This window comes from Typopeltis vanoorti, chromosome 8 (genome assembly GCF_054136105.1).
Source record: "Typopeltis vanoorti isolate ZY-2024b chromosome 8, IOZ_Tvanoo_1.0, whole genome shotgun sequence".
NCBI lineage: Eukaryota > Metazoa > Arthropoda > Arachnida > Uropygi > Thelyphonidae > Typopeltis > Typopeltis vanoorti.
Genome location: NC_143556.1, coordinates 90,369,171 through 90,395,629, shown reverse-complemented (window position 1 = coordinate 90,395,629; position 26,459 = coordinate 90,369,171). Strand labels below are relative to the sequence as shown.

Here is a 26,459-nt window from a genome sequence, read left to right as displayed (position 1 = left end):
ACCAAAAACATTATGGAATCAGCCCCCCCTGTGTTGGCAAAATTTAAAATTTGAAAATATAATACTGATTATTTTTTGATACTCCTGAAATGGGGTATCCTCCTGGGCCCTGTGCACCTGTTGCACCTGCCTAGTTATGGCACTGACTCCAACAGAACACAAGCCACAATACATATAACAAAAAAATGCATTCATGAGGTAGGGTCAAGAGTAGAGTAATTGTTTGATATTTCTATTTAAAGAACTGGAGGTTGGAAACTTGGAAAGGAATACTTTACAAGGAAGGCTGTTGAAAGCACTGAGGAAGTGAAATGAATGATGAATTTGCACTTTAGCATGCTCAGTGAAGAAACCTCCCTGTAGACACTTAACACCACAACCATGTAGATGCAGTCCATCAGCCTTATAGTAATCCTTCTCTCCATCAAACTCTGGTATAATAGTGTATAGACAATAGAAAACAGATGTTAGTTTAGGAGCACTTTGCTTGAACAGAGTCCATTGGATACATTAGGACTTAGAAGACTTCTTGCTATCAAGGTTTTCAAGATTCTTCTGATGTCTTTCTGTCAGAAGGTCATAGTAGGAATGCAGTGCAGTGCTCTAGGTAAAGGCTATTTATTTGCCTTGATCATCTGTGTTAATTGCTTGATTAGCATGGATTAATATAAAATTAACTGTTCTTATTGCATTCATTCAGAATATATTATCTTTTTAGTTTCTTTAAGAACTGTATGATAACTAAGATTTTTTTTTGTTGTTATTATGTAATTCTAATCCTGACTTCTGTCTTGCCTTATCTGAATGCTGTTATGGTGCTTACCTCTGTGAAGTTCTCCCTCTTGGCCTATCTGCTTAAAATACTATCATCATTACCAGCCATTGTCGATCCACTGCTGGATGAAGGCCTTTCCAAGATTACTCCAAAACATGTCTGTCCATGTCACTATTGCACATCTGATGATATCATCAATCCACCATGATTTAGGTCAGCATCACAGTCGTTTTTCGTCTTGTGAAATCCAATCCAGTACTTCTTTTGTCCATCATTGATCTTATCTTTGAGCAATATGCTCAATCCATTGCCAATTCAACTGTTTCACTCTTCCTATGATTTCAGAGACTTTGGTTTGGTTTCTTATCCACATATTCCTTTTGTGATTTAGTCTTATGATGCCAAGCATACTTCTTTCCATACTAAATTGTGTTGTTCTTAATTTCTGAATTTCCTTTGCATTTAGTGTCTATATTTCATAGCCATATGTTAATATGATAACTAATAATTAAGGAATTGACAGCGTACACTAGAAATATAAATTAAAAACAAATTTAATAAATACTTTCCGATATTTCGGCAATGTCACGTTGCCATCTTGTTGGGAACTTAAAATAAAGAACAAGTGCACGCAAGTGCTACATAATAACAGCAAATGAGAAATGAAGCGAGGAAGCTACCGTTTTCCTAAAGTCCTGATGGTGCCCCTTGGCGGGCTATATTGGTAGTTATTGGCTTTTGGGGCTGAAGTTCTTCTGATATATGTTTCCCAAATTTGGGGCAGTCTTATGCACCCAAATTTGTTGAGGTTTGGCATGTTCCTAAGGGCTGAGGCTGATTCCATGAATAGTCTTTCATATTTGAACTTGCTGCGGTGTATTACTGTGGCTTTCTTCCACCTTATTCTGTGGCGGGTATCCAGAGCATGGTCTGCAAGCCCAGAGTAGCTGTACTGGTGAAATCGGATGTAGTCCTTGTGTTCTGAGATCCTGATATTTGCTGTCCTACAGGACAGCAAATATCAGAATATAAGTATCAGAAAATAAGTAGGACAATTTACAGCTGCAAGGGACCTGGTATACACCAGGTAGGTCTAGGGGAAGTGGTTGGTCTTTAGTGGACCAAATAAGGGATGCCAATTTTCTATATGGTCTGTAACAGATGGTTAAGTCATGTTTTTTAGGATTTTGTTGATTTTTTCCGAGGTGCTTCGGATGTAGGGGATGGTGATGGATTTAGAGTAATCTTTTTTTGTGAAGGGGAGGAGGAGGTGGGTTGTGGATAACTGGTTTAAGTATTTTTTGGATTTTTTTTTTTTTTTGGAGGGGGAGGAGGGGTAGCCATTGGCTGAGAAAATGTTAAGGATGTGATTTAGTTCAGTGGTTAGGGCTTGATCATTTGAACAGATAAGTTTTGTCCTGTTGAATAGTGTCTTAATAACTCCATATTGTTGTGAGGGGGGGGGGGGGATTGTTGGTGAATGTATCTGCCTGTATGGGTGGGTTTTCTATAAACTGAGAAAACCAAGGTTCCATCAGGTTGGTGGGTGACAAGTGTGTCTAGGAAGGGGAGGCTATTGTTTTTCTCGTTTTCTAGGGTGTTGGTTGTTTAACTGTGTCAGAAGGAGAGGAGTGTATCCAGGCCATGTGGATAAATAGCGAACGCATCATCAAAGTAACAAAGCCATATGGTAGGTTTTTGTGGGGCTGAGTTTAAGGCTTTCTCTTCAGAAGTCTCCATAAAGAAGTTGGCCAAGGGTGGGGAAAGTGGTGAACCCATGGCTGTCCTCCGTCTATCTGTTTGTAGAATTTTTCAGCCTCAGCCCTTAGGAACATGCCAAACCTCAACAAATTTGGGTGCATAAGACTACCCCAAATTTGGGAAACATATATCAGAAGAACTTCAGCCCAAAGGCCAATAACTACCAATATAGCTCGCCAGGGGGCACCATCTTTAGGAAAACGGTAGCTTCCTCGCTTCATTTCTCATTTGCTGTTATGTAGCACTTGTGTGCACCTGTTCTTTATTTTATGTTCCCAAGAAGATGGCAACATGACATTGCCGAAATATCGGAAAGTATTTATTAAATTTGTTTTTAATTTATATTTCTAGTGTACGCTGTCAATTCCTTAATTATTAGTTAGGTTTAACCAGCATATAAGCCTTTCAACATATGTTAATACAGGAAGAATATACTGATTAAAAATTCATTTTTGAAATTATGGATTCTACGACCGTTTAAAAATAACTCTTTTTATTATCCCGATGTTTCAATCTTCATATCAAGATCATCTAGAGCATACATAAATATACAAGACAAGCTGTGTTATATTTCAAACTGAAAGCTAGAGAAACAATGGTTTGATCACATGCTACTCACTGGCATGGCCTCTAGTGAAAAAAAAAAAATACATCAAACTAGATTTAATTTATGTTTACATGAATAAACATTCTTTCTTATTCTTTCAGATTTTTTTCTTTAACAGTTATGTCCTGTTTTTTTAGTATTAAAGTTGTTATTTTAGATTTAGGATCCTGGATTTTCTACAGTCCTATTTATAATTGTTCTTAGAGAGGAAGGATTCGTGGTACAAATATATGCCTTCCATATGTATGGGATTTTTAGACCATCATTATTGTTTAGATTGGGAGTGGTTGATAATGATCTCACAGGCTTCCTTAAATTTGTGTTCATACCCTGTTTTGGTGTGATGTAGACAACTAGTGCTTTTCCAGTCAATTTTATGTAAGGTGTTCAGGGCATGATCATAAAAGCCAGCTTCACCATAATTATTATATTTGATGTGTCGTTTATGTTCTTTTTGTCTGATCGGAATTGTGCGTCCTGTTTCTTCTATGTATAGTATGTTGCAGGTGCAGCAAATACGGTATACTAAAAGGATAAAAAATTAAAAATTACTGATTAAAAATGTTTCTCTTTTTAGGCATAATGATGGTTGGTTTTTGAATATTGAATGTAATTTTCCAAATGCTTTCTACCCAATCATCGTGCACCTTTTAATTTTGTCCATGATATCGTCCTAAGTATATGTAATGATCTACTTGCTTAATTTCCTCATTGATTTTTATTATTTCTGGTTGGACATAGCTATTGAACATAGCTTGGGTCTTCTTTAGACCAGCTGTTTTGCTAGCAATTTGGAGTTCATGGATGCAAGTCTCTAATTCATGCTCAGTTGAAGTAAAGATAACTATGTAAAGATACAAAGCATAAATGGCTTAAATATCTTTCATTTATCTGCGGACCTTTCCCTTCCCAATCAAGAAGTTTGAATATTTCTTCTAGGCATGCTCTGAATAATTTTGGAGATATTGTGTTGCCCTGTCTTATACCTCTCTGTATTTCCACAGTAGAGATGTTCCCACTGAAATGAATTGCTGCTGTGGCATTGGTGTATGCTGATTTAATGATCCTGTATAGCTCCTCCAATTATTAGTTTCATAATACTTTAAGTATTGCACCAGTTTTAAGTGAATCAAAGGCGTCTCATAGTCAATAAAACCAAGACATAGTGGAAATTGATATTCATTATCCCGTTCAATAATCTGCTATACAATATGAATATGGTCCATTTTTTGAGACTATGGTTGTTTATAATTGTTTGTTGTACAAATTTACAATTGAATTTTCTTATTTCTTCTGTGATATGTTTTCTGATTGTTTTGCGCAATTCAGTATATTCTATTTTATTCTGGATGTTAATTAATTGTTTGATTTCTCTTCATTTCTTCATAAGCTGTTTTGTTTTTTCATATATTTTGTCTTCTTTCTGTTCTGTGATACCAGCTATTTCAAGTAAAAGGTTTTGGGTAATGATATTACTTTCTGATAGATCAGCATTGTCATCTATAATAAGATGTTTAAATCTATTGTTTAGTTCATGTTGTAATATATCTTTTTAAATGTTGAGTTTGTGTACATCTATACTTTGTTTTGATCTTTGAAACATATTCTTCTTTCTTTTTTGGCAGTTTATTTGGATTTTATTGTGTCCCATACAATGGTCTCTTCCAATATTGAAGGTGTTCTTGAAAGATGTTTTTCTTATTGCTGAGAATAAAGTCTATTTCACTAGTTTTTCCTGTCCATTTCCTGTGTGTTTTTTTTCCTTGAAAAAGGAATTCATGATATACAGGTTTTCTTTTTCTGCAAATTCCATTAACCTTGCTCCTCTATCATCTCTCATGCCATATCCAAAATTTCCCATTGAGCTTTCATCTGAATGCTGTATACCAATTCTATACAATTCTGAGATGATTTTTTTCTCTATTGTAGAGTTGGGATACATTATTACTATTATTATGGGCGACTCCAGGGAGTCCTTAGACTCATCGAAGGAGGCTCTAAACATCATGTCCACACAACTATTCGACATTCTCACAGTATCTGTCATACCTTGCCTTGAACTCATTCACTGTCATAGCACCCACAACAGACTCTGGCAGCTTATTCCACTCATTTACCACTCTAAAAGTAAAAAACCCAGCTCTAACACCCTTGCTACCCACACTCTTGCCCAGCTTCCATAGATGTCCCCTAGTTCTCCCACCACCAGTCCAGATCTCAAAAATATCAATTAATCCTATAGAAACCAACCCTTCAGCAATTTGAATGTCTCAATCATATCTCCCCTTTTCTGCCTATCAACTAATTTCTGCAACTCACAAATCTTCAACCTGTTCTCATAATGTTCATTCCATAGACCTGCTATCATCTTGGTCACTCTTCTCTGGATCCTCTCCACCTCCTCCCCATCAAGAAGAAACCTAGGTGACCAAATCTGGACACAGTAGCCAAGATGAGGTCTTATCAAGGCTACAGAGGAACAATAACTTGCTTGTCTCTGCTTGTCAAAGTATTTTTCAGCAACCAAGTGATTTGATGAGCTGATTTAGCCACTTTTGCAATGTGTCCCCCTAAACTTCATCTCCCTATCCACCAACACTCCCAAGTCCCTGGCCTCATCAATCTTCTGGAGTACAGTTCCACCAATGTGGTATACTGCTGCTAATCTTTTCACCCCAAAATGCATAACCTTACATTTTGTCACATTAAATTGACATCCATTCTCCTTAGCCCAGATCCCCAATCTATCCAAATCATCCTGCAAGATTTCGACATCTTCTGCATTCACTATTGCCCTACCCAACTTTGCATCAACAGCAAACAAATGAGCCGTTCCTCTTAGATCCTTCCCTATATCGTTAATGAACAAATTAAACAGCAGTGATTCAAGAACAGAACCCTGCGGCACACCACTAGTCACAGGCCGTCTTTTGGATTCTACTCCTGAATAAACTACTCTCTGATATCTCTCCATCAACCACCCACCTATCCATCTCACCAACCCTATATATCCATTCCCATATGTTGCAGTTTACGGATTAGAATTCCATGTGATATCCTGTCCTGTCAAAGGCTTTAGCTAGGTCCAGCAGTATCACTGTAAATTCATTACCCTTATCCAGTTCAGCCATCACTGTGTTATAAAACTTGAGCAAGTTACTGAGGCGTGATCTACCCTTCACAAAGCCATGCCGTCCTCCATACATTATCTCATTTTCATCAATCCATTCCTGTATTTTTTCCTTGAGAACGCTTCAGTTTCTTCATCAGTACTATATGTATCATATATTTCATAAATACATAGTTTATTCATTGCTGCACATGGAATCTTTAGACATCTCTGAGTGAAACTATTTTTATATGCATGAAAATCACTTTAATTACATTATTCTTTAAAAATATTTGCTGAATTCTTTTTCAAGATGTACCTTCTGCATTCAAAGACACTCAGGGAACCCTTACTGGTGAAATTAATATCAATTCCTGTTGTATCTGAAATGTGATGCAAACACAGCTAACCTAGTTTTTAACTTAGTTCAAAAGCCATCTTCTCAGAGAACAGAAATTTCAAGCCACATCAGTAGTTGAGAAATCTCAATAACATTACAAAGATCAGTATTTAAGTTTCATAGATCTGGAAAAGGCATGTGACAAGGTTCCAGGAGAAAAGTTCTTCAAAGCACTACTGCTATATAATATTGCTATATGCTGCCAGCCTGGTTGGCCGAGTGGTTAGTGTATCCGCTCTCCAGCCAAATGGCTGCGGGTTCAAATCCCGCTGTGGGCATGGGATTTGAACCCGCAGCCATTTGTGATTGTGTGTGAAAATACTAGTGGTGGTGGCAGTAGATGCCGTTCATGTAGATGATGTGGTTTGCTGTAATTGGTTGATTGAGTGGGGGAGATGGATAGTTGTAGAGTAGATGCCCTCCCTCAATGAGTCTTTGGACTTGTTGGAGGTGTCATAATAATATTAATAAAATATGTATAAATGGGACATTATATCAAGCAATACATAGTCTCTGTTTGAACTGAAAGTCAGTAATTAAAATTAAAGGAAGTACAGGGAAATAGTTGAATTTCAAAACAGGCATTCAACAAGGGTGCACATTATTTCCACGTTATTCATTATCTGTATGGATCACATTTTGAAGGAAAGTGGTATTAAACCTGATATCAAAATTGTTGATGTTAATCTCAGCTCTCTTTACTTTGTGTCAGTGATGTTATTTTTAATAAATCCAGTACAAGACTGTAAGATTCTGTGACTAAATTGAATATTCGTTGTAATAAATTTTGCATGAAAATCAGCAATAAAAAGACAAAGACAATGAAAATAGGTTGTAATAGATTTCATGGTATGATATGAACACAGATGAATAAAAAAATAACTATTTATTAACTTAGAAGCTAATATTTCGCTGGTATTATATCCAGCATCTTCAGAGCACACAACACAAAGTTTGTTACAAAAGCAAGACAACCACAATCCAGTGTAACAGTGGGGCTAGTATAAGTAAATGCAGCCTGCAACACAAGACTAAAGTCCTAATAGGGCACCATCTAGGGGAAAAAAAAAGTTCAAAATGTTCATTATGTTGAATTTTTTCTTGACAATTATTCATAAGACTATTACACTTTTTTATAAAAAAGTGTAATAGTCTTATAAAAAAGTTCAAAGTTTTGAAATAGTAGTCCAAATGATAGTCTTAGAAAGTTTTAAAATTAAAATAAAATAAAAGTAATAAATATTAATTTGGTCTTAGGATGACTGTCTCCCAAATCTTTGGTAGATTTATACAGCCATACTTGTTAAGGTTTGGAGTATGTTTTAAGACGTCTGTTAATTCCAGGAACAACCTCTCTGACTTGTAGAAGCTTCTGTGCATTACTTTTGTTTCTTTCCAATTGATCCTGTGTGCAGGGGTATCCAAAGCATAGTCTGCCAGACCCGACTTGCCATAGCGAAAGTATCGGATATATTTTTTGTGTTCACTGAGGCGTATGTCCACAGTTCTTCCTGTCTGTCCATAGTAGGCTTGATGGCAAGAACAGGGCACTTCATAGGCTCCTGGATGTGATAAAGGAGTGAATTTGTACTTAGGTGAACGGATGACAGTTGCTAATTTTACATAAGGTTTGAATACTGGTGTTTGTTAAGCACCCTAGATATCTTTTCAGATGTGCCTTTAATGTATGGGATGGTAATAGTTTTGTTGTAGTCTTTTGTTGTAGATAGAGGGGATTTCTGGGTAGCATTTAGTATGTTATCTATCTTATGGGGTTATAACCATTGGTTAAGAAGGTATGATGTAGGTGAGAAAGTTCAGCAGTGAGAGCAATGTCATTGGAACAGATTGCTCTAGCTCTATGGGTTAGTGTTTAAGATACCATTTGTTGAGAAGGGTGATGGTGTGATTGTTTAAGTATCTCCCTGTATGTGTGGGTTTTCTATAAACTGAAAATGATAAGGAACCTTCTGGAAGACGTGTGATCAGTGTGTCCAGTCATCCTAAGACCAAATTAATATTTATTACTTTTATTTTATTTTATTTTTTTAAAATTTGGACTACTATTTCAAAACTTTTTTTTTTTTTTCCCTAGATGGCACCATATTAGGACTTTAGTCTTGTGTTGCACGCTGCAATTACTTATACTAGCCCCCACTGTTACACCGGATTGTGATTGTCTTGCTTTTGTAACAAACTTTGTGTTGTGTGCTCTGAAGATGCTGGATATAATACCAGCGAAATATTAGCTAATAAGTTAATAAATAGTTATTTTTTTATCCATCTGTGTTCATATCATACCGTGAAATCTATTACAACATGTCTGACGAACACACAAGCCTATCCACGCGTAATGAAAATAGGTATATACACTGAAAACATGAACTGTAAACTGAATGGGAAACCTATAGAGCCTTTTAGCTATCCACACACAATTTTAGTGAGGATGACAAATTAAATATGGAAATAGAGAACAGAATTAGTAAATCTGGTATGGTAGAAAGTTAGCTAAATAAATTTATATGGAATAAGAGAGAAATTAGTCAAAACATTAAATTAGCTGTATACAAGACATTGTTCAAACCAATATTAACTTATGGTTCTGAGAGTTGGGTTAGAAATAAAACACTTGATCATAGATGAGACCACAGATATTAGAATTCTAAGATTGATTAGGTGTGTGAACAGATGACATCAATGGCAGTATCATATTAAAAATGAGGATATATATAGGAAAGAACATGCTATTTTTAGTATTGAGGAATGTATTAGCAGAGCTAGTCTGAGGTGGTATGATGACTTAAACAAAATGTGAAAGTAAAGATTAACAAAACCAAGTGTTCTTTGCCAGATTGGCAGGAAAAACCCAGAGGATAACCACGTTATAGTTGGTTTGATAGAATAAAAATTGTCATAGAAGAGAGAAATGTGAGATCTGATAATTTGGAACATTGCCTCCCTTATTCCCTATAAATACTGAAATGCCCACTCAGAGACTCCTATCTAGTTTTTGGAGACTGAGTGGGCAGTTCAGTCTCCACCAGTAGCCAATCAGAGATAGCTAGCCCAACACTAATTATAAGAAAAACTGATTAAGAGACTGGGAAAAAAGTATTGTCATCTCTTGGTACTTACTCAAACAAGATACATTATTGTCTGAAATAGTGTGGGTTCTATGGTCAAATTTTCTGAGTTTATGGGATGGAAACTCGAGTTTCCAGGAGGGAAAAAGCCCTCTTGCCTGTGCCAGAGATAGACTAATTTAGGAACGAACTGGTCGAAGAAAGGCTTATAAAAAAAAAGTTCCTCAAATTGGCAACTAGGCTTGAACTTAAATCTATCTTCAGGTGGTCTAGTGCAGAAAATGCAAATACCATACCCCCTGAGCCTCAAGGCCTTTTTCATATATATATATATATATATATATATATATATGTTGTTGTTATTAATATCATTGTTATTACAGTAATCCCTTTATTAGTGCGTAATTTTTTTCAATACTGAAATTCGATTAGTGTGCCTCTAAAATTAGATTAGTGTGCCTATATACATCTTAAAATAAATGTTACAGATTTTAAAATTTTTCTATCTATACATTTTTATGTCTAACTATTTTAAAAAATCTCACCAGAATGAAATAATTTAGTTACTGATTTAAAACATTTTACAAAGTTAGAAATTGTTAATTCTTGACCACAAAGATTAATGAAAATTAACTATTATTTAGATATTGGTCAAGTATAGGTGAATAACTAATTTAATTACCAACTAGTTTCCTAAATAACCAAAATAACCTCAATAGGAACCAAGGTTTAATCCTACCAGATATATGGAAGACTTTAATTAGATCAATAAACACACAAGAAATGAACTTCAGTGCAAACTACAAAATGCATCTCAACAAGTAAATCATGTATCTGCGACATGCGTATTGTTTCACGCGCACTACTATTTTTTTGTTATTGAAATAGAATTGTCAGTTAACGTTTAGCTTGTAATTTTCGTTTCTTTGCTTTCCTGATTGTACCCTGATGAAGCCGACAGCACAAGCCAGCAAAACTAATTGGTAATTAAATTAGTTATTCACCTACACTTGAGCAATATCTAAATAATAGTTGATTTTCATTTTACAAAGTTATTTTTAATGGCGTACTACACTACTTCCATGTACACTATCTTCCAAATTTTTACTGCCAAAATTTATGTCGTCTGCTATAGTACGCCCACAGATTCGAGACCCTTCGACATTTCTGCGCATGTCACAAAAAGGAGAATCCATACCGATAATAGGATAATCAATCCATCTTCTGGGATGAGTTGTTTATTATTACATATCGGAAAATTAACTTATCTCTTATGATCATTGTAGTTTTTAAAGTGATAACTATTTTGCTTGTATAACAGTTGGGAAATTTTATCTATAAAGCACGTTATTTCGGAAATTGGCGACCAATTCGTTCATCCTTCATTTCTTTCTCCCCTTCAATGATAATGTCCAAGAGTTAATTAAATCTCATTCTGAAAAATTGAGTGATTCCGACCTGCTGAATGTAGATGCACAGTGGGAATATGAAGAAAATTTAACCACTGATAGTCAGCCAAAAGAGAGTTCACAGAAATAATTTGAAAATATTTTTCGTACAATTGAAGTTTTTAAGCAGCAATGCTTAGAGGCTGACCCCGATGAAGAGAGAAGCAGTAAAATTTGCAGAAGAGTAGAAGAGGCAATAGGGCCATACCGTCGGTTGTATGAAACAAAATGCCTGCCAAACTACGTTAGCTCAATTCTTTGTTAAGAAGCAGAATAATTAAATTTATATTCTGAATATGTTTTATTATCTTTCAGCTTCATGGTTTTCTTTAACTAGGCCCTGAGACATACCTTAATTCTTTTATAAAAAAAATTAAGGTTCAAAAAAGAAATTTGAGGAATGAATTATGCATTTTCCTGTAGGTTATTGTATTCGATTAGTGCACCTGTTTTAAAGAATGCCTTAGGCACGCTAATCGAGGGATTGCTGTATTAAGAGAGACTTGTTGGGATATCTCTCTTAATTTGGAGCCTCAACAGATGCCATCAGTGGGTGAGGATCTGCACTTGAGCTCTGTAAAAGGCATGTGACAAGGTGCTCAGAGAAAAGCTTTTCAAAACACTACAAATAATGGGGGAAATAGAACATTATACAGACCAATACTTAGTCTATATTTAAGTTTTAAGTCAGCTGTTAGAATTGAAGGAAATACAGGAAGATTGTTTGATGTAAAACCAGGAGTAAGACAAGGATGCACATTATCTCCACTCTTATTCATCATCTATATGGATCAGTTGATAAAAGAAAGAGGCATTAAACCTGATATTAGACTTGAAGATATCAAACTTTAACTCTTGGCTTTATGCAGATTAATGGAAAAGTTAGAGAATAATGGAAACTTGCATTTGATGTACTCCTAAGTACATCCAATGCAAGTTTCCATTATTCTCTAACTAAATTGAATAACAGCTGGAACAAATTTTGGCATGACAATTAGCAATAAAAAGACTAAAACTATGAAAGTAGGCAGGAACATGGAAAACTTCAGTTGCATTCTGAATGCAGAGCCTATATCACATGAAATATTCAGCTATTTAGGCACAGTTTTTAGCAAAGTTGGCAAGTTAATTCTTGAAATGGACAACAGAATAAGCAAAGCAAACATGGTGGGCATCCTGCTAAGTAAATTTTTATGGAATTAGAGAGGAATTAGCCAAAGCACTATATTAGCAGTATACAAGACAGTGTTCAGATCAGTTTTAAGTTATCGATTGGAGAGTTGGTTTAGAAATAGAACACTTGATCAAAGACTAAAGACCACAGATATGAGAGTTTTAGAAAATTAATGGCCTGAAGAGATGACACCAGTTGCAGAATCAAATTAAAAATGAGGATATTAGGAAGGAACTTGATATTGTTTGCATTCAAGAATGTGTGAGTTATGCTAATCTATGGTGGTATGGTCACTTAAATAGAATGGGAGAGGAAAGATTAGCAAAACAGGTACTTAATTATGCCAAGAAGTCAAGAAAAAGACCCAGAGGAAAACTAAGGTCTAGGTGGATTGATTCATTCAGAAGTACCTTAGAAGAACTACTGTTAGATACGACAATATTGAAGTACTGACAAATTTGGAGGTAAATTGTTTATAGGAGATTATCTATAATGTTATCTTAATCATGTAGTGTTGTCATAGTAACCTGAACATCCCTTGAGGATACATATCAGAAAATTGATGATAACGACCTCCTAGCAGTCAAGGACCCATCAAGAGCAGTTACATACACACAAGTATATTTTTTTTTAGTATCAGATATGAGAAAATGTATTATTCAAACACTTTCTCTTGATATTGTAAAACTGTTTCACTTTGTCATAAATGTGGGCATTTTACTTATGAAAACAAAGTTTATAAACTTTATAAACAGATTGTAACTTCTGTTGAGTCTCCTATTTCTCCAGCCTCTAAGAACAATACATTCCCTTTTTTCCTCCTTAAGCCTTCTTATTTGGTAAGGATGCATTGAAGACATATTTGTCAAAACTTCACGAATTTCTCAAATTAATTCTGTGATTTACTGAATTAATTTGATCCTTTAAGTAGAAGAAAATAATTGCTTCCCATTTCTGGACATTTTCATCTTAAAACAATCTCATGGCGGTCTACAGGCCTTTGCATGCAGAAAAATAATTCATACTAGAAAACTGCATTAATTCTGCATCGTATCATCATCCTTGTCAGAAATGTGGCATGATTAAAACTTTGGTTCACTGTGCATTTAAACTATGCTTTATTGATTCTATTTTAAATAAGGAACTGTCCTTTATCAGAGCTGCAATTATATCTAACAGATGCAATACCAAAATAATTCCCTCCCTGTAGTGATTATTTTGGTATTGGAGAGGGGATCCTGGTAGTCTTTGTCCTCTACTTCGGTCCTGAATGATTTGACCAGGATCAGTCAGCTCATGGGCTTGTCTGCAAGGGTCAGTGGTGTTGCAGTAAGTCTCTCACCCCATGGTCTGGGGTCAGGATCCAAGGCTTGCTGAGGTACTGGTATAGTGTCTGGGGTAGCACTGGCATTCTACTCCAGAGTTTAGTCAATGCTTGGCAGTTAGTGGGCACCCATATTTAGTTCCATGGTGGGTGAGGAACTCTTGTGCTGGGGAAAAAGAAAAAAAAAACTAGAGCATGAATTTCTTCATCCTCAAACATTTCAGAGGCGCTAACAAAACCTCAATCAAGTAATGATACCATAGACATAGCATTTGGTAACAGAAGTAAGAAACAAAAGATATGCGATACTAGTCTAGTTGATGATAATGATGACGACCCCCTGGGAGTCAAGAACCCATCAAGAGTGGTTAAATACACAGATGTATGTTTTTTTAGTATCAGATATGAGAAAATGTATTATCAAAACACTTTCTCTTGAAGAATATTTAAATGCGTGGATAGGCTTATGTGTTCGTCAGACATGTTGTAATAGATTTAACGGTATTTATATGAACACAGATGGATAAGAAAATAACTATTTCTTAACTTAAAAGCTAATATTTTGTTGGTATTATATCCAGCATCTTCAGAGCACACAACACAAAGTTTGTTACAAATGTAAGACAACCACAATCTGGTGTAACGGTGGGGCTAGTATAAGTAATTGTAGCGTGCAACACAAGACTAAAGTCCTCATAAGGCACCATCTAGGTTAAAAAAAAAAAAAAAAAAAAAAAAAAGTAGTAGTTTAAAGTTTTGAAATAGTAGTCCAAATAATAGTCTCAGAAAGTTTGAAAAAAAAATAAAATAAAGTAATAAATATTAATTGGTCTTAGGATAACTATCTCCCAAATCTTTGGTAGATTTATAGAGCCATACTTGTTAAGGTTTGGAGTTTGTTTTAAGACTTCTATTCATTCCAGAACAACCTCTCTGATTTGTAGAAGCTTCTGTGCATTACTTTTGTTTTTTTCCAATTGATCCTGTGTGCTGGGATATCCAAAGCATGGTCTGCCAGACCAGACTTGCCATAGCGAAAGTATCGGATATATTTTTTGTGTTCACTAAGGCGTATGTCCACAGTTCTTCCTGTCTGTCCGTAGTAGGCTTGATGGCGAGAACAGGGCTCTTCATAGACTCCTGGATGTGATAAAGGAGTGCATTTGTCCTTAGGTGAACGGATGAGAGTTGCTAATTTTACATAAGGTTTAAATACAGTGTGCAGTTGGTGTTTGTTAAGCACCCTAGATATCTTTTCAGATGTACCTGTATGGGATGGTGATAGTTTTATTGTAGTCTCCTGTGATAGATAGAGGGAATTTCTGGGTAGTATTAAGTATGTTATCTATCTTATGGGGATTATAACCATTGGTTAAGAAAGTATGATGTAGGTGAGAAAGTTCAGCAGTGAGAGCAATGTCATTGGAACAGATTGCTCTAGCTCTATAGGTTAGTGTTTTTAAGATACCATATTGTTGAGAAGGGTGATAGTGTGATTTTTTGTGTATCTCCCTGCATGTGTGGGTTTTCTATAAACCGAAAATGATATGGAACCTTCTGGAAGACGTGTGATCAGTGTGTCCAGGAAGGGCAGGCAGTCATTTGCTTCTGGTTCCATTGTAAAGTGGATTATAGGGTGCTGGCCATTTAGATGCACTAAAAATGTATTCAATGTGTCTGGGCCATGTGGCCAAATAGCAAACACATGATCAACATAGTGTAGCCAGAAACTTGGTTTGTGAGTGGCTATGTTAATAGCTAGTTTCTCCAGATGTTCTATGTAGAAGTTGGCTAAGGTGTGAGAAATGCAGGAACCCATAGCTGTCCCATCTAATTGTTTGTATATTTTCCATTTCCATGTAAAATGACCTGCCTGTACTGTGAATTTAAATAGCTGAAATATATCTGGGGGAAATTGTGAATTTAGCAAGTGAAGTGTTTCAATCAGTGGTAAATTAGCGAATAATGAGGTGATATCAAAACTCACCATTAGGTTTGAACTATTTAAGGTGTGGTTTTCTAAAATACTTTTTAGGTGGGTAGAATTTTTAACAAAAGAGGGAGAATTGTTTGTGTAAATGATTAGTAATATGGCTAAATGTTTAGCTAGTTTATATTTAGGACTGTTTATACTATCTACAATAGGATGCAAAGGTGTACCTTGTTTGTGTATTTTAGGAGCACCATATATTCTGGGTGTTTTAATGTGCAAGGGTTTGAGTTTTTTGACAGTTTCTTTTGGCCAGGAAGTGACTTTGTTCAGTAACTTGTACACCTTATTCTTTTGTGAGTTGGTGGGATCTCGATCTATGATTCGATATGTAGACCAGTCTTGGGGTAGTGCATGTATTTTGCTTTCATATTCTGTTGTATCCATTACTACAATTTCATCAAGATGCCGTCATTGTGAACCTATCATCGACAACCTTATCCAAAGAGGCCACAAGTACATTAAGTTTTGGACACAATTTTGCCATTACTCCTAAAGAGGTTCCTAAAACTAAAATAATGGTTTTCGTTGAATGCGGGGGATATACCACTTGTCTCCAGCTATAGCCAATAATATTAGGTTAGACGTGACCAATATCCTAATCCATTCTAAGCCTCCCAAAAATAATATCCCACATAAAGAAATAATAGCTCTAAAAGAACTACACAATAATAACCACATTACAATAACCAAATCAGACAAAGGAAACGCCACTGTAGTAATGGATACAACAGAATATGAAAGCAAAATACATGCACTGCTCCAAGACCGGTCTACATATCAAATCATAGATCGAGATCCCACCAAATCACAAGAGAATATGGTGTGCAAGTTACTGAACAAAGTCACTTCCTAGCCAAAAGTAATTGTCAAAAAACTCAAACCCTTGCACATTAAAACACCCAGAATATATGGTGCTCTTAAAATACACAAACAAGGTACACCTTTGCATCCTATTGTAGATAGTATAAACAGTCCTACATATAAACTAGCTAAACATTTAGCCATATTACTAATCATTTACACAAACAATTCTCCCTCTTTTGTTAAAAATTCTACCCACCTAAAAAGTATTTTAGAAAACCACACCTTAAATAGTTCAGACCTAATGGTGAGTTTTGATATCACCTCATTATTCACTAATGTACCACTGATTGAAACACTTAACTTGCTAAATTCACAATTTCCCCCAGATATTTTTCAGCTATTTAAATTCACAGTACAGGCAGGTCATTTTACATGGAAAGGGAAAATATACAAACAATTAAATGGGACAGCTATGGGTTCTCCCCTTAGCCAACTTCTACATAGAACATCTGGAAAAACTAGCTATCAACATAGCCACTCTCAAACCTAGTCTCTGGCTATGCTATGTTGATGATGTGTTTGCTATTTGGCCACATGGCCCAGACAGATTGAATACAATTTTAGGCACCCTAAAATCCACTTTACAATGGAACTAGAAGCCAATGACTGCCTGCCCTTCCTAGACACACTGATCAAATGTCTTCCAGAACATTCCTTATCATTTTCGGTTTATAGAAAACCCACACATACAGGGAGATACTTACACAAAAAATCACACCATCACCCTTCTCAACAATATGGTATCTTAAAAACACTAACCCATAGAGTTAGAGCAATCTGTTCCAATTACATTGCTGTCACTGCTGAACTTTCTCACCTACATCATACCTTCTTAACCAATGGTTATAATCCCCATAAGATAGATAACATACTACCCAGAAATTCCCTCTACCTACCACAGAAGGCTACATCAAAACTATCACCATCCTATACATTAAAGGCACATCTGAAAAGATATCTAGGGTGCTTAACAAACACCAACTGACACTGTATTTAAACCTTATGTAAAATTAGCAAATCTTATCCATTCTCCTAAGGACAAATGCATTCCTTTATCACATCCAGGTGTCTATGAAGTGCCCTGTTCTTGCCATCAAGCCTACTACGGACAGACAGGAAGAACTGTGGACATACGCCTTAGTGAACACAAAAAATATATCCGATACTTTCGCTATGGCAAGTCAGGTCTGGCAGACCATGCTTTGGATACCCCAGCACACAGGATCAATTGGAAAAAAACAAAAGTAATGCACAGAAGCTCCTACAAGTCTGAGAGGTTGTTCCTGGAATCAACAGAAGCCTTAAAACACACTCCAGACTTTAACAAGTATGGCTGTATAAATCTACCAAAGATTTGGGAGACAGTCATCCTAAGACCAATCAATATTTGTTACTTTATTTTATTTTTTTTTTTTCAAACTTTCTGAGACTATTATTTGGACTACTATTTCAAAACTTTAAACTACTTCTTTTTTTTTTTTTTAACCTAGATGGTGCCCTATTAGGACTTTAGTTTTCTGTTGCACACTGCAATTACTTATACTAGCTCCACCGTTACACCAGATTGTGGTTGTCTTGCATTTGTAACAAACTTTGTGTTGTGTGCTCTGAAGATGCTGGATATAATACCAGCAAAATATTAGCTTTTAAGTTAAGAAATAGTTATTTTCTTATCCATCTGTGTTCATATAAATACCGTTAAATCTATTGCAACTTTCTCTCGATATTGTAAAATTGTTTGACTTTGTCAATTTTTCTTATGAAAACAAAGTTTATGAACAGATTGATGTAACATCTCTTGAATCTTCCATTTCTCCAAGCTCTAAGAACAATACATTCTCTTTTTTACTTTTAAGAAAATATTACCCTTCTTTATTCAAAAAAGTTGAGGACTGGAGAGATCTCCCAAAACTCTTAAACTATTTTCTGGTGATATATTCTTGTGGAAACATCATGTCATCAGCATTCTGAGAAACTGCTGAGAGTAACATCAATGGGTGGAATACCAATCACAGTAACACCTCATAAAACACTCAATTCTTGTAAAAGAGTGATATCAGAATGGAATCTCCTTGATGTTCCTTATGAGGATATGTGTTCAGAGCCTAAATATCAGGGAGTGACAGGTGTGAGGTGCATACTGAATAGGCAAGTTCCTATTAAGGATGGTCACCTGGTTCCAATCAGCATAGTTAATTTTGATGTACCTAAGCCTTCAACATCTGTAAAAGCAGGGTTTCCCAACTGTCTTGTTAGAGCAAACATCTCTAACTGAGGTGCTTTAAATGTCAGAAATATGGGCATCCTCAAACTGCCTGTCATGGCTCTACCATCTGTGTCTAACATGGTGATAAAGAGCATGATAAGAAATCTTGCTCTGTTAAAAAAGCTAAATGTGTCACCTGTCAGGGAGATTATCCAGCCTACTCTTGTGCATATGAAAAGCGAGTCTGTTTTCCCTCTTTTCATTCCATTGGCACCTTCCCAGTACCGAGGCTTAAATTAACCAGCTTGGTCATAGAAGCCGATAATTCCCCTTGCACATTCTCCTAATACACAGGCCTATATGCTGCCTAATCCCATGGCTGTGTTTCATTTAGGTTCTGCAGTATTTTAAGCACCTCCATTTTTTTTCAACCTCTGTTCTTCCATTAATTATAGCATCTGCATTGTAACGTCACCACACTCCTACAAAATGCTCACCCAGTAGTTCAGCCATTTGATTTGGCTGTGTTAACTCCCTACCATCAGCACTTTTTAAGGCATCCTTCCATAGTCATTCCTCCTTTAACTTGCTACATAGCAAAAGAACTCTTCAGAATTTCTTTTGGCCTCATCAGCTAACTTTCTCTCATGATTAGCTTTTTAGCTTTTGCCTTCCTTACCATATAGGTTACCCTTCTTCCATGTGCCTTGTACTGTTCATGGGCATACCGATCATCTTTTCTTCATATTCCCTCCACAACGGTTTTCTTTCACTACAACTCCCACTTAATGATGTTATTCATCCATCTAATACCCACCTGATTTATTCTTCTTACTATGGGTATTACATTCTGACACTGCCTTCTTTAAATACCCTTTGACCAGTTCCCATGCACCACCACCATATCTCCCTTCCAAATTCTTATGTCATGGCACTACTGAAAGTTGACTCCTCACCTTGTCATAATCACCTGCTTTGTGATTTCACATATACTCTTTAACAGAAAATTCTGCAAGTCTTGCAGTATTGCAGGACAAGACTGCTCCTCCCAAGCAAAGTCTGTATTTCTGGATTGGTGCCTGTTACATAGTCTGTTGTTATGACCAGATCCAGCACTTTCAAATATCGTCTCAAGTAATTCTCTCTCATCAGCTGTATAAATTCCATTTCCTTCCTTCTCTGTGATCATTCCTTCTACTCATTTGTGTCCCCCACAGTTGAAATTCACCCATAATAACTACTTGCACTCATTGAGCTAATTTGCCAGTGCATATCAATATTCTTCCTTACACCCCCTAAATTATAGCAGCAACCAATTACATATTTCATCCTGTTGGCCTCCATGTCTTACTCCAGATGAAAAATGAAATGAAATGAGGGGAAAAAAATCCTTAGCCCACCCACAGTATCAATGTACTATAGTTTACTAATAAACCTTTTGTGGATGGGACCAACATAAAATTAAAAGCTGGCTTCAAATGAACAAAATCTTGAGCAAAATCTCTCTCTCCCAATCTTTCTGTCCTCTGTGAAGGTATGATGTTCTTTGCATTCCTATGGTCTATTCCTATGATTATACCATCCTCATCAACCAAGTCTCACTAATGCTTCTAAATTTTGGCTAAGTTGAGCTAATCAATGCTGAAAACTACTTCCCCTTTATTTTAAACATTTCTGTCATTTGTATGTGTAAACCTTATCTTACCTTCATCTCACAACTAAATTACCAACTAAATCTTACCTTCATCTCACAATATCCCTTACACTTTGTGTTGTTTAGCCCACTAAAATTGAGAACCTGGAGTGTTACATTTAGCATCATGTGATCACTTTCCCACTTACTAATCTTTAGGTTGCCTGGACTCGCATTCACCTGCATCCCCTTCAGATTATTTCTTATGAGTAATCTGAATATTTAGAGGAAATATTCCTTTTCAGATTATTTCCTATGGGATGCATAAGGGTCATATATGGATAACTAGGAGGAGACATCTGTGTGATCTTTTAAGGAATGCAGAGGACAACCAGGACTTCCAACTAATGTCAAGTCCTCACCTTCTCATGTTGCACTCTGTTAGGTCACTCAACTGGACACTCAATAAACAGGGATGGGCTGGCAATTTGAGATTTAGCTGACCAAACTATATTCTTATTAGTTTAAACCATAATGCAAAATGATGGTTTAAATGATACCCCAGCTTGCAGATTTCATGCCAGCTGGGGCATCACCAGTTAAACAACACTCCTCATTGTTTTTGTCATGAAACCAAGGCAAACAAACAAACTGTTCCAATAGTTAGTTTGTTTGCCTTGGTTTCCAACTTATCATCATCAGAGTTTGAGAATGGCTCCATTAACAAAAGAAGCGTCAATGGAATAGAAACAGAAGCATCAGAAGAATTGGATAAGTACCAGATCGCCATAATAGGTGTTACTGAAACAAAGAATACAAAAACAGATGAGACTTTTCTAAGCAACAAATACAAGATGTTATATTCAGGCAATATCAATCAGGGAAAAGGAGTAGGTGTTGTACTTGACACTAAATACAAGGCTAATCTTGAATGTCAAGCAATATTCAAGTAATGATGTGGGCAAATATCAGAGTGGGGAACTGCTCAATGAAATTTATTTATGCCTATGGTCCCACAGAAGATTCTGCTAAAGAAGAAATTGAAGAATTTTTTGAGGCATTAGAGAAGGTAGCTGACACACTGAAAAGAAAAAGTTGGTCCATATTTGAGATTTAAACAGCTGAGTAGGAAATAATCATTAACCACATAGAAATGTTTTCAAATAAGTACCTGCTGGATTTCTGTTCAGGACAATGGATTAGGTATTACAAATTCACATGCAGAAAAGATCCAAGAAATGCAAAAAGTCTTGTTGACTGTGTTTATGTTGATAGTAAGTTTTCCCACTGTTTCAGGATTCAAGAGTGTAAGAGGATTACAAATTAATTTTAGTTTTGAGCAGTATAAAATTAAATTTCTTATTGAAAAGAAGTGTGTGTAAGAAAGAGTTTTAAAATAAGTCAAAGTTGAACAGCTTTTAGAGATGAACTGTAAACTCAGATACACACTCATTATTTAAGAAAAAATGAGTTGGAAAATAAGAACCAAACCCCAGAGAATCAGTGGCGAAACTTGAAGACATTGATTAATTCAGCTAGAGAAGCATGTGGCAATGTTGTCTGCAAGGATAGAAAAATCAGAACTCCATGGAAGACTCAGGAAGTCAAAGAGGCAATGAGGGGAAAAGAAGATAGCATATTGATAGTTCCGAACAATTAAGGCAGCTTGTGCTCTTAGAGAATACAGAGGAAAAATTATGAAAACAAAGCAATATGTATAGCTAGCTAAACAAAAGTCATTGTTATTATTATTGTATGGGCACCTCCATGGAGTTCAAAGACTCATTTCTGGAGATCCAAACTATCCATATAATCTGTCATACCTCTTCTTGAACCAATTAACAGAAAAGCACTCACAACTAACTCTAGCAATCCATTCCATTCATTTGCAACACCAAGCAAAAAATCTAGTTCTCCCACCCCTACTAACCACACACCTTTGTTCAACTTCCAGGGATGATTCCTTGTTCTGGCCCTCTAGCAAAAGTGCTGAAACCTTGCTCGTTGGGGATCTGAAGTGGCAAAGTATGTTTGGCCTCCAGAGGTAAGGGTTCAGGCCTCCATCCCTCCCCTCTTTATGCAGAGTAAATGATACCTTTCAAGAGCATACCTAACATATTTTAGAAACCCAGACCCTCCTCCATTTCAAGGGCACATCACTTAAAACTGGTAATACAGGCCACCTGCCAGATAGTGTATGGGGCCCCGAACAGATCAGTAACAAGTTCAGGAGTCTTCCTAGTCGGCTGACAGCATAATCACACTACCACTTATTCTGCCAGGTGGTGCCTAGTGAGAGTGTTCAAGTGGTGTCATGTGGAAGACTGGCTGCTCTCTGTGGGTGTCATGTTCATGAGTCTCTCCTCTCACTGCATGTCCCCACTCTTTCTTTTTGTCTAACAATAAACCAGAAATGAAACAGACATACAGTGATGGCAACACTGCAATCCCAATATATCTTTAACAACCAATTCATCCAAACATTTCAGATCAAACAACTTTCCAAACATACCAGGAGCCCTACCAAAAAAAAAAAATAAATAAATAAAATAAAAAATAAAAATTCCGCATCCACTTTACAAATATCCGTGACTTAAATTCCAACATAAACAACATTCATCACTACTTACATTCAGACCAGACCTTCTTCTTTTAACAGAATCCTAAATTGCAGCTACATCTACCAAAGTCCTCCTTTTCATTCGACAAACATTGTAGTGCTAAAGTATTAGAATCCTCAAGGTCTACCATGACCAGTGACCTGAACTTAGATCTGCTAGCTATATTCCAGTGGGAGTAAGGACAACCTCGTAAACTTCAATGCTTCCAAAACTCAGCCCTGTCTGATCTCTCACAAGAAAAAGCTCACATCCCCCCCCTCCCCTTACCTTCAGTAATACTGAGATATCCAAACAAGATCAGATTTCTCTTCTTGGACTGATCTGCACCTCCGAGTTTTCCTGGCACAACCACATTTCAACTTTAGCTTCATCAGCCACCAAAAACTTGGTGTACTACTTTTTCGCACAAAGCACTACTTCACATCTTCACAGCTGCTAACTACATTACAAAGCCCTAATCCGCCCAGCCATGGAATATTTCTCCCATATTTGGGGTGGTGCACCAAAATCGTCTCTGACTGCTTGATTCTATTCAGAAGAGGGTAATCTAGCTAATTAATGATCCATGTCTTTCACACATACCCACTTCAATCCCTCTTTCACAGACATTCAGTTTCTGCCTTGTGCCTCTTCTACAAATACTTTCACGGACATTGCTTTGCTGAATTGACCTATTATTCCTCCATTCTTAAAAATCATTAAAATAAGAGCCACTGCTAACCAACACCCTTTTACAATCTTGAAACTCACTGAACCAGCTTCACTGCCTCCTTTGGAACAGTCTCTCCCACTCTGCTTTACCCAAAGATTACAACACTCAGCTATTCTAGCAAAATGTGAACAATTACTTTTCTTCTATTCCTATTGCCCACAGAGGGCACTAATGTGTTATAAGTTCTTGTGGCCTTTCGTATGTGGATCAGATATATATATATATATATATATATATATATAAATAAAAAATAAAAAATCTTATTGACATCCTCTCCTGCTATGGAGATATCGCTTTGCATTGGGAATATTTACAGATTTTGCTAATTTGGAGAAATAAGCCACATTATCTGGAGGAGGGAGTGACAGCTGACTAGGAGAAGCTATAAATAATAAATTGCACGATAACCACAGTAATTAATGAAAATGAAAGTACAGATATTTTACTGAAAATAGCAGTACATCATCAGTGTGTAGAAACAAGCAATCATAGGAACTGGATTACAAAGTACATGCAGCACTCAGTGGTTTACCAATTGAAAACTGTTGCCACATGCTAGAAATTAGTATTAATAAATAATATTATTAAAAAAAAAACTATTTTGGATGGTTACATAAGATAATCTCCAAAACTTTTTGGGAAGAGAGAGCGAGACAATTGTTCCGATTCAGATTTGGCCAATGTAAAAAGGGCTTCGCAACTTTCTTTGAAAAGCCATTCATATTTAAACTTGCATCTATGAAGAAGAGCTTTATCCTATTGGATATTGTGTTTAGTGTCAATACTATGTTGTGCCAAACCAGACTTTTGAGGTTTCATATATTTGATAAAATATTGATGTTCGTTATTTCTTTTTTCTGCAGAACGACCTGTTTGTCCAAAGTATGTTAGATTATATTCACACAGCATCTGGTAAATGCCAGCTAATGATAGAGGTGCCAGTTTGTCTTTCATAGATGGCAACAGATGAGAAATTTTGTTTATCGGAAAATACGTGGGAATGAGATGTCATGCTTCTTCAAAATTCTACCAATCGGTTCCAAGATGCCAGAAATATAAGGGATTGGAACCCTGGGATCTGTTGAAGAATCCTGAGGTGTTGGAACATAGGAATCATTTATCTGCTGGATTTGATTAGGATTGTAACCATTAAATTCCATTAATGTTTTGATAGTGAGGAGTTCTTGTTGTAAGCTTGTGGGAGAGGAGCACACCTTATGTGCTCTATTAATTATAGATTTGATAACACCAATATTTTGAGAGATGTGATGAGCAGACTTTTGATGACTATCTGCTGGTAAAGGTAGGTTTTCAATAAACACTGGTTGATAAATTACCGTTCTTACTGTAATTTATCTAAGGATAAATTATAGTAAAGCTGTAAGAAGGATGTCCAAGAATGGTAAACTACCATCTTTTTCTTTTTCCATGGTGAACTGAATGTGTGGGTGAAGGCTATTGATCCATTGTAGGAAATTGGCAAGTTCATTTTCAGAATGAGGCCAAATAGCAAAGACATTATCAACATAACGAAACCAATGAGAGGGTTGGGAATGGATGACAACACGGTATCTTCTAGATCAAGCCTGTAGGTGGCCCGCAATGCTATTTATTTTGGTCCGTCTGCCTGATTGAATTATTTAATCATATGGGGAAATATGAAATTAGATGATTTTTTCCTAGCGTTGAATTAAATTTTTACTAAGACTCTGCATGTTTACGTTCATGCGACATTAATGCCACAATCATGTTTCTTTCGCCTCGACAATAAATTGCATTTGAAGTTAATCCCACTGTCATATTTAATAACAAATTATTACAATCACTTCAAGGTTTTGTTAGTGCTAGTGTCGCTGTGGGGAAATTCAAAGTTACATCTCCGTGATAACAACTTGATGTCTACGAATGAGAACAAATCGTATTACACAAAGTTGGCTGCGCCTTGACTGGCTTTGGCATTGTAGTGGTTGGTTGTAGCTGGAGCAATACATTACATAACTGTTATAACCTGCATTATTGTGAGTTTTTCATCATTAGTTTTTTGTAATTAATATTGTCAATCTCGACACAATGAGCTTAAGTGAAAAGCGTAAAATAGATTCGGAACATCGAGCATTTAACTCTGAGTGGACAAACAAATATTTTTTTACATTGTTTAAGGACAAAATAATGTGCATTGTTTGCCGGGAATCTATCGTTGTGCCGAAAGAGTACGATCTGAGACGTTATGAATTGGAACATCCTAACCTTGGCAAGTTGGATGCAAGTGAAAAGCAAAGTTATTGAAGGGCCTTAGTATTGAGCAACAAGCCTTTTAAAAAGTGACATCTGCAAATGAATTTGCCATAAAGGTAAGCTTAAAAATATCACAAGAAATAGTTTGTGCTGGCAAATCATTTACTAACGGAGTCGATAAAAAAGAGTGTCTGATGATTGCCGTTTCCGAATTGTGTCCTGATAAGAAAAATAATTTTGAAAATATCACTTTGTCCAGTATGGCTGTTCAGCACAGGGTGGCTGATATTGCCGAGGATCTTAAAGATGACCTGCAAAAATAGGCTAGCGAATTTGTCTATTATTCGCTTGTTATGGATGAAAATACTGACGTGAAAGATACTGCACAACTTTTAATATATGTAAGAGGCATTAATAAGAATTTTGAGGTGGCTGAGGAGCTTGCTGTTTTGTGTTTAATGAAAGGAGATCACAGAAAATGTAAAGATGCGTGTAACCGAAAAACTATCCTTAA

The 26,459-nt window shown here is 36.2% G+C and overlaps 1 protein-coding gene across 7 annotated transcripts in view; it reads left to right on the top strand.

The window, feature by feature from the left end:
- Positions 1–26,459, top strand: part of LOC150104186 (uncharacterized) — a 712,768-nt gene that overhangs the window by 184,650 nt on the left and 501,659 nt on the right. The gene's annotated exons all lie outside the window — the stretch shown is intronic.